Source organism: Sander vitreus, chromosome 7 (genome assembly GCF_031162955.1).
Source record: "Sander vitreus isolate 19-12246 chromosome 7, sanVit1, whole genome shotgun sequence".
Taxonomy (NCBI): Eukaryota; Metazoa; Chordata; class Actinopteri; order Perciformes; family Percidae; genus Sander; species Sander vitreus.
The window spans coordinates 33180411-33188353 of NC_135861.1; the positions used below are offsets into that span (position 1 = coordinate 33180411).

A 7943-nucleotide genomic window follows, 5' to 3' on the forward strand; every position below is an offset into this window, starting at 1 on the left:
TGAAGGAGGAGACATACAGTCATACAATTCAAATCAAGATTCACTGTAATACAATTTGTGTTTGCACATGAGTTTGCCTGGCTTTTACTGGGAAAGAGAAAAAAATAACATGTTCTAATGGAAACTTGTGGTTTTCATATCAAAATTAAAGTGGCAACTCTATTTTGTATGACATTACTGTGAATTTGTTTGTTTGATGTGAATGAATGACATTTTTAAATTCAGTTTTTGCAGTTTGGGTTAAAGTTTTGAAGTGTTTGTCATTGTTTTTCTTTCTTTGCTGTATTAATTCAGTGTTCATACAGAAACTAGTGTGGCATTCGTACATAAATACAGTACATACACACATATATCAGTAAAAACAGGGTGGATGTCGCGGTGACTTTGACTCCATCTGGGTTCATGTCCAATCTCCGTTGTTACCACATGCATTTTTAGGAATCAAGTCATCATGGAACGCAATCCTGGATTTTGCAGAACCATCCTACAACAGCACTCTGGGTCAGGATTGTAAATCATTCAGAAAAGAAATAAGATCTGAGGAGACAAAGCAGCTATTGTTGAGCCCACTTGACCCCAAATTTGTTGCCGAAGTTAGTTGACGAACATGACCACCAGCTGTAACATTAAAATGCTGCTTACGTGTTAAAGTGTAAATTGCAGGTTAACCATCACAACCAATTAATGTGTAAATAAAGTGCTCAATATGTATATATTTAAACATTTCTGTCTTAAAATGCATTAAAATAACATTTATTGGGGTTTCTTCAAAGGTAGCATGTTTTTTTACAGTAACTGGGTGATGACGTCATAAGCGGGAGTAGCAACCCATACTCTGCTAGATTCCTACTGTCTATGGCTAGACTATGGAGAACGACTGGGAGACTAGATTCCTACTGTCTGTGGCTAGACTATGGAGAACGACTGGGAGACTAGATTCCTACTGTCTGTGGCTAGACTATGGAGAACGACTGGGAGACTGAGGAGGTGGGAAACCATCAAATTCTTGATGGCCCACAGCCCTACAATTTTGAACCAGTCAGGCGTGAGAGAGCCCTCAAAGAGTTATAAATGCTTGGTGTGAGGAGAATGAGTGGAGGGTTGGCCAGGTGTCCTGGTGAGTAGCTAAAGCTAGCCTAGGTTAGCCTGGTGCTAACCTGGATAACATTAGGGAACAAGCCAAAGTCTTTTCAAAATCTTGCCGTCATGTACAATAGCAAGGAGGGACAACGACTGAAGACATTATTTACTGACATGGTGTCAGTAGTCCTGATCAGAGCTGTAGAGATGCACACACTGCACAGGCACAGTGGCGCTTTGCCGGCATCTGCTGACAGAACGCGATATTGCCTGTGCTAAAACGCAACTAATTAGCGATGCTCATTGTCAGAAAGAAAAAGAGAGATCGATCTCGCTATCGCTGTGTTTGACAGGTGTTTGTGTGGGCTATGCCACCCAATGGAATCAGCAGTGGAGAGTATCTACTGCCGTGAGGTGAACGCGTTTTGGAGTTTAGTGGGAAGAGCTCGACCCGCGGCCGGCAGATCTGACGTGCCTCACGCAGCATCCTGGTTTTGAGGCATGCTGCCTGAACCTTTTTGTTTTGCGAATAGCTTACTGTCATTTCAGGCAGGATCACGGTCCTCTTGAAGCCAGCACACACGAGTATGTTTACAATGGAGTTATTTCATTCATCACTTCTGAATCTACAAAAACATATGAACAACTTTTCTACTGTATCCCTACCCCTAGGCAATACAGGTACACAGCATACAGGCAGGTTGTACGTTGGGCATATGGCATTCTGGGGAGGCACATACGGAAGCCGATAGCGTCCTGCCTGGTTTCAGCCATCCGACATCACTTCCAAGCAGGTGCCTACAAAGGATTTGAATGGCCTCGTTTGGATGAGGATTAGCTTAATTACATTTTTCAGTTTTTTAACAGTTTAGTGGTACGTTTGTTTTGTTGCGAGCTTACATCCCCAACCCCCCTCAATGAAATAAATAACTGAATATAAAAAAACAGTAGACAGAAGACATGAATTTCATTTCAATAAAATTAGTTCATAGGTTACTCACATATGCACAAACACATGCAAAGTGACCCGTGACAATATCACAATTAAAAGCTCACACCAACAGGTACAATTACAAGCAAACAAAAGACAAAGCAACACTAACATTAGTTTTGTAATGTAACAAAGTACAACTACTTCGCTACTGTACTTAAGTAGAATTTTTACGTATCTGTACTTTACGTCATCATTTATAAGTTTCCAAATAAATGGTATACTTTTACATTTAGCCTGAGCATCTTCGTTACTCGTTACTGCAAAATAAAATCAGAAGAAATTTGTTACACTGGAAAAAAGCAAATCATTGCTCCTACTTTGCCAAGATAATGCATGCTCCATTCCAGTTGGTGACCTAACGCCTATTTGATGACATGTAGTTACTCCATTGCGCAACACTGACCTACTGTACATCCCAAGGTAAGAAAACCCAGTATGTTTGGGAGCGAAGAACAGGATGAGGGAGTGAAACGCCTCAAGGGAAAAGGTTTGGTGCTGTGGAGACAACTGCTTCACATCCTTGGTTTTGCCAGAACCGCTGGAAGCCACATGTTGCGAAGTGATTACAAAGGCCTGGTAGGGACTGACCCTGTGATACATTGACCAGGACAAGGTGCTATGGTAGAGTGTGTGCAATGGTAGACAGACATGTTTTCACGTTTCTTCATGGCAACAGTGCTTCATTCTCAGTTAGAATAAGTTTGTAGTGATGAGTTGGGACACAGTATTAAACTGCCTTCATATGCTTTGAATGGAACTCCCTGCCAGCCGTGTCAGGGTGATCGGGTTCAAAAATGGATATTGAATTTATCGGCTGTTTGCCCGACACTGCCGGAGCTGGATGTTTGTCAGACTTAGTATGTATATAGTAGATGTTCCTGCCAACTTTTCTGTAATCTGACATAATAAGAACAAACTGACACTGAAATACATGAATATATAGCTGAATATTTAGCTGCCTTTTCCACACGACAGTAGGCCTAAGCATGATCGGTCCGCGTACAGTGAAGGCAATGAGTCTCTGTTACCTTATTTGGTTAAAATCTATGCATTTACCTGTCATTTCTGACAATTTGATAAACAAAAATGTATAATATGCTTGAGTTAATAAAACCCCAGTTAACAAAATTTAAATAAATAACCGTGAGAGTCCGGTAATAGGAGATGTGGAAAGTTTGGTTGGGACCATGACTTTGTACAATGCCAGGTTGAGAGAAACAACGTGTTGCAATTGTGGTGGTAACCATGTAACTTCTTTCAGGGGTTGTGGGTATCATATAACAGCTGTGGAAGTGGAAAAAGTTAGAGCTGGAGAGAACATGTCTTATGCAGATGATTTAAGAAAAGTGACGGGCTCAGGGGAAGCTTACAGGCCAGTGGGGAGCAGTGTGGGGACCAGTGTCCCTGCACTAGCAGAAAAAAGGGGAACAATGCAGATAAAGGAAAAGCAATCACTTATTGCATTCATGGTAGATGTGATATGGGCAGCTAGAAATATAACTAAAAGGTCAGATGCTGTTAAAATTGTGGTGGACTACATTAGGAAACCAGCATGGGGAGGAGACCACAACACAACATCAGGAGGTTCAGTGAACAGTGGTGCAACCAAAAAGTCATAAGACAGAAACGTACTTGCACAAAGTCCATGAGGTAGAAAATGGCTGGACTCTGGTTTGAATACAACAAAATATTTAAATACTTCAATGTAACAGAGGGTGTTTGTGTAGACATCATGCATGATGTATTAGAAGGTGTTGCTCCTTTGGAAGTAAAGCTGTTGCTGTCACAGTTAATATATGAGGACAATCTGTTTACACTGGAGCAGCTTAACAATAGAATATCAAGCTTTGATTACGGTTACATGAATGAAAAGAACAAGCCATCTGTGATCCTGAAGCTTAGAACAAATGAAAATGCTGTCAGGCAGACAGCCAGCCAAATGTGGTGTCTCTTACTCTTTTTGCCACTAATGATAGGGGACCTAGTTAGTAGGCAGAGTTCACATTGGAAACGGTTTCTTCTGAGAGAAATATGCAGTATAATATTTGCACCTGTAGTCACAAACGGACTAGTGGCCCTATTTTAACGATCTAAGCGCACGGTGTGAAGTGCCTGGTGCAGGTGTGTTTAGGGCGTGTCCAAATCCACTTTTGCTAGTTTGACGGCAGAAAAAAGGGTCTGTGCGCCGGGCGCATGGTCCAAAAGGCTTGTACTTAGTGTCTTCATTAATCATAGGTGTGTTTTGGGCGTAACATGCAATCAACCAATCAGAGATCATCTCCCATTCCCTTTAAAAGCCAGGCGCGTTTGGACCTTGGAGCATTGCTGTTATGATGGAGGATTAGCACCGTAATATTTTTATTTGTAATTTTTATTTGTAATGTGTGTGCTGCTGTGCGTCCCTGTGTGTGTAACAAGCATAGTGTGCATGTGCTGTGCACGAGCCTAGGAGCATTTTACTAATGCTCTGTTAAAATAACAATGAAATGCTGCGTTATTGACTTTAGACCAGGTTTTTGTTGGTCAATGGTGCCATCACTTCCCACTGCCTCAAGATAGCAATACTCCCAGAATGCACCTGAACACACCTCCCTGTAAGACCAGCACGCCCAGAATGCACCTGAACACACCTCCCTGTAAGACCAGCACACCCAGAATGCACCTGAACACACCTCCCTGTAAGACCAGCACGCCCAGAATGCACCTGAACACACATCCCTGTAAGACCAGCACGCCCAGAATGCACCTGAACACACCTCCCTGTAAGACCAGCACACCCAGAATGCACCTGAACACACCTCCCTGTAAGACCAGCACGCCCAGAATGCACCTGAACACACCTCCCTGTAAGACCAGCACGCCCATGGGCCACAGATGGGCACAGGTGCATTTGCTATTTAAACGACGCAGGCGATGGACAGGAAATTGACAACTGCGTCGGTCTTAAACTAGCAAAGACACTTTTGTCGGGCTTTGCGCTGCGCTGGGTGCAAGAGTAAACATTGTCCAATGAAACGTCATGTGTGTGCGTTTTTAACACAGTAGGTGTGATAAAAGTAATGTGTAGGCCTTATATAGACACATTAGTGTGTTGGGAATTGACATAACTTGTGTTGATATTATCTGTTTTACGAGTGTAATAGATGTGACAGCGGACTTGCTAGTGTGAATGGGGAGGGAACAATAGATGAGTGGAACAACAGTTTATGTTCAATGATATTAAGTAGAGCATATGAATGCATCCCTTTAAAGAAAGACCATAAAGCGAAAGGGAGTGTCCCGTAGTGGAATAGGGCATGTGATAAAGTAGTGAGGAATAGGAACTGTGCTTACAGAGTATTAAGAAGATGTCCATCACAGAATAATGCAATAGAGTACAAAAGGCAGAGGGCTAAGGCAAGAAGAGTGATTAAGACTGCAAAAAAAGAGTGTTGGAGGAGATACTGTGGAAGATTGGGGGTGGACACATCAGTTGGAGAAGCCTAAAAGCAAGCAGTAGTGGTCCCAAGTTTGAAGCCAGGGATAGAGGCAGCACATCCAGGGTCATATAGACGTAGTGCACTGACGGCAGTGATGTGGAAAATAATGGAGAGAATCGTGACAGATAGAATAGTGTATAAACTGGAGAAGGAGGGATGGTTCACGCCAATGCAAAGTGGGTTTCATAGAGGTAGGAACACCATGGACTCTGTGATTTCCCTGGAATCGGATGTAAAGAAAGCCTTGGTAAATAGAGAGGGAGTAATTGCAGTGTTTCTGGATATTGAGGAGGCTTATGACATGTTATGGAAAGAGGGGCTAATAATAAAGCTGTATGGTGCAGGGATACAAGGGCGTACACTTAACTGGATACAGGACTTTTGAAAAAACAGGGTAATTCAGGTTAGGGTGGGAGAGGCTTTATCAGATGGTACATGCATTGAAAATGGAACACCACAGGGAAGCGTAATCAGTCCAGTGCTCTTTAATGTCATGGAAAATGACTTCTTCAAAAGACATTGGACCAGGGTTTGGTTTTGGGTTTGCATTTTCCATCCCACATTTGGGGATAGTAAAATGTAAGCGACTGTCTGAGGGGGTTTCAGTATATACAGCAGAGTTGATGGCTATAATATGGGCTCTGCAGTGGGTAGAGGAGGAAAAACCAGGGAGAGCAGTGATATGCTTAGACTCTGCATCAGTTTTGATGACACTGAGGGATGGAGCCAGGTCTGATGTTATGGTAGAGCTTTTAATATCATTATTCAGGATTGAGCAGGCGGGAGAGTCAGTGGGGTTCCTGTGGGTGCCAGCCCATGTGGGGCTAGAGGGGAATGAGCACGCTAATGGGGCAGCAAAAGGGAGGTAGACTTGAGAGTGAAGTTGGGGTCAACTGAATGTTATTAATAAAAGCATCACGGCTGTGTGGCAGGGGGAGTGGGAGAGGGAGAAGAAGGGGCAGCATTATTACAGCATCCAGGAAAGTGTGATAAAGGGCCATTGTTATTTGGGAAGGAAAGATGACAAACAGTTATGATGACTAGGCTGAGGGTGGGGCATTGTGGATTTGCATGGGACTTGGAAAAAATGGGAAAGCATGAAGATGGGCTACATGGACCATGTAAACAACAACAGACAGTTAAACATCTACTAATGGAATGCACTGGATTCACAGAAGAAAGAAAAATACTGTATGCAGTAGTGAAAAGCCTGGGCACAAAAACAATATCATTACAAAACCTGTTGAATCCTACAGAGAACCAACCTGGGACCATTAAAGCTGTCCTAGAATTCATCAAGGCAACCAGATTATTCCTATGGAAATAGGATACTAAATGGGAATATATGTACTGTAAAGGCATCTAGTCTGCCGAAAATTGAAAGAAGAAGAACAGACAGTAAGTCAGTCAGTCAGTCAGTCAGTCTGTATTACTTGACTAAGCAGCAAATACCAATACAAATGGAAAGTAACGGACGTCCGGCTGAAAAGAGTGAAATCAGGCGGAATTTCCGATGGCAATGGAGCAATCCCGGAAGTGGAACGCGTTACAGCAAAAAGGAATACATGACTGCAATTGCGTTACTGATGGCGTGTCAGCTCACTAGGACGCAAGCAATACGCTGGTAAAGAGAGACACACGTGAGGACAAGCAGTTGCTGCAACCGGACTCCCGGAGACAGTCAAAACTGTTGTCACGTAGGCTACTTTGTTTGCAACACAGGAACAACAATCCACGGAGGCTGCCCACAGACGGGCTCCTAACTTAACAGGTAAGCAGATTCACTGTTGCAACCCACACTTTCTGTTTTTCTCTATGAGATTGTCTGTAACCATACTCCTCAGGTGGTTTGTGGATTAGTTTAGGAGATCAGATGAGTGTCAGAGTTTTCTGTTGAGGTCGGAGTAAACTAAGGGACCAACCTTCTTTCTGACCGTCCTCCATGGTTGAACTGGGCTAACTGGGTGACATGACTCTACAGGAATCACCTATACACACTCACTCACATATACATCTTGTCCTAGGCTACCCTAGGGACCTCAATAATTAGATAGGTGTGCGTATGTGACACAAGTCTTGTGTACGTGCCTGCATGTTGTTTCAGGTATGCATGGGGATGTGGGTTGTTTTGTGTGTACTTTGTAAAAATTCTGCATCATCACTGGAATGGCAAAAGGAGGTCATTGTTAAGGACAAATAGTTTACAGGTGCTGCACTGTGAACCAACCATAACTATTTATCAGTTGTACTTTATACCCTTTATCAGGTTGGCTTTCCTTCTTTCATTAATTCCTTCCTCACACACACACACACACACACACACACACACACACACACACACACACACACACACACACACACACACACACACACACACACACACACAGATA

General features: G+C 43.0%; 1 long non-coding RNA gene across 1 annotated transcript in view; it reads left to right on the forward strand.

Annotated features, from left to right (window-relative positions):
• The first annotated feature begins 6986 nt into the window (after positions 1-6986).
• The window catches only part of LOC144521411 (uncharacterized), a 39601-nt gene continuing 38644 nt past the window's right edge, over positions 6987-7943 (forward strand). Inside the window, exon 1 of the long non-coding RNA XR_013502317.1 lies at positions 6987-7324. This is a non-coding gene — a long non-coding RNA (uncharacterized LOC144521411). The remainder of the gene's footprint in view (positions 7325-7943) is intronic.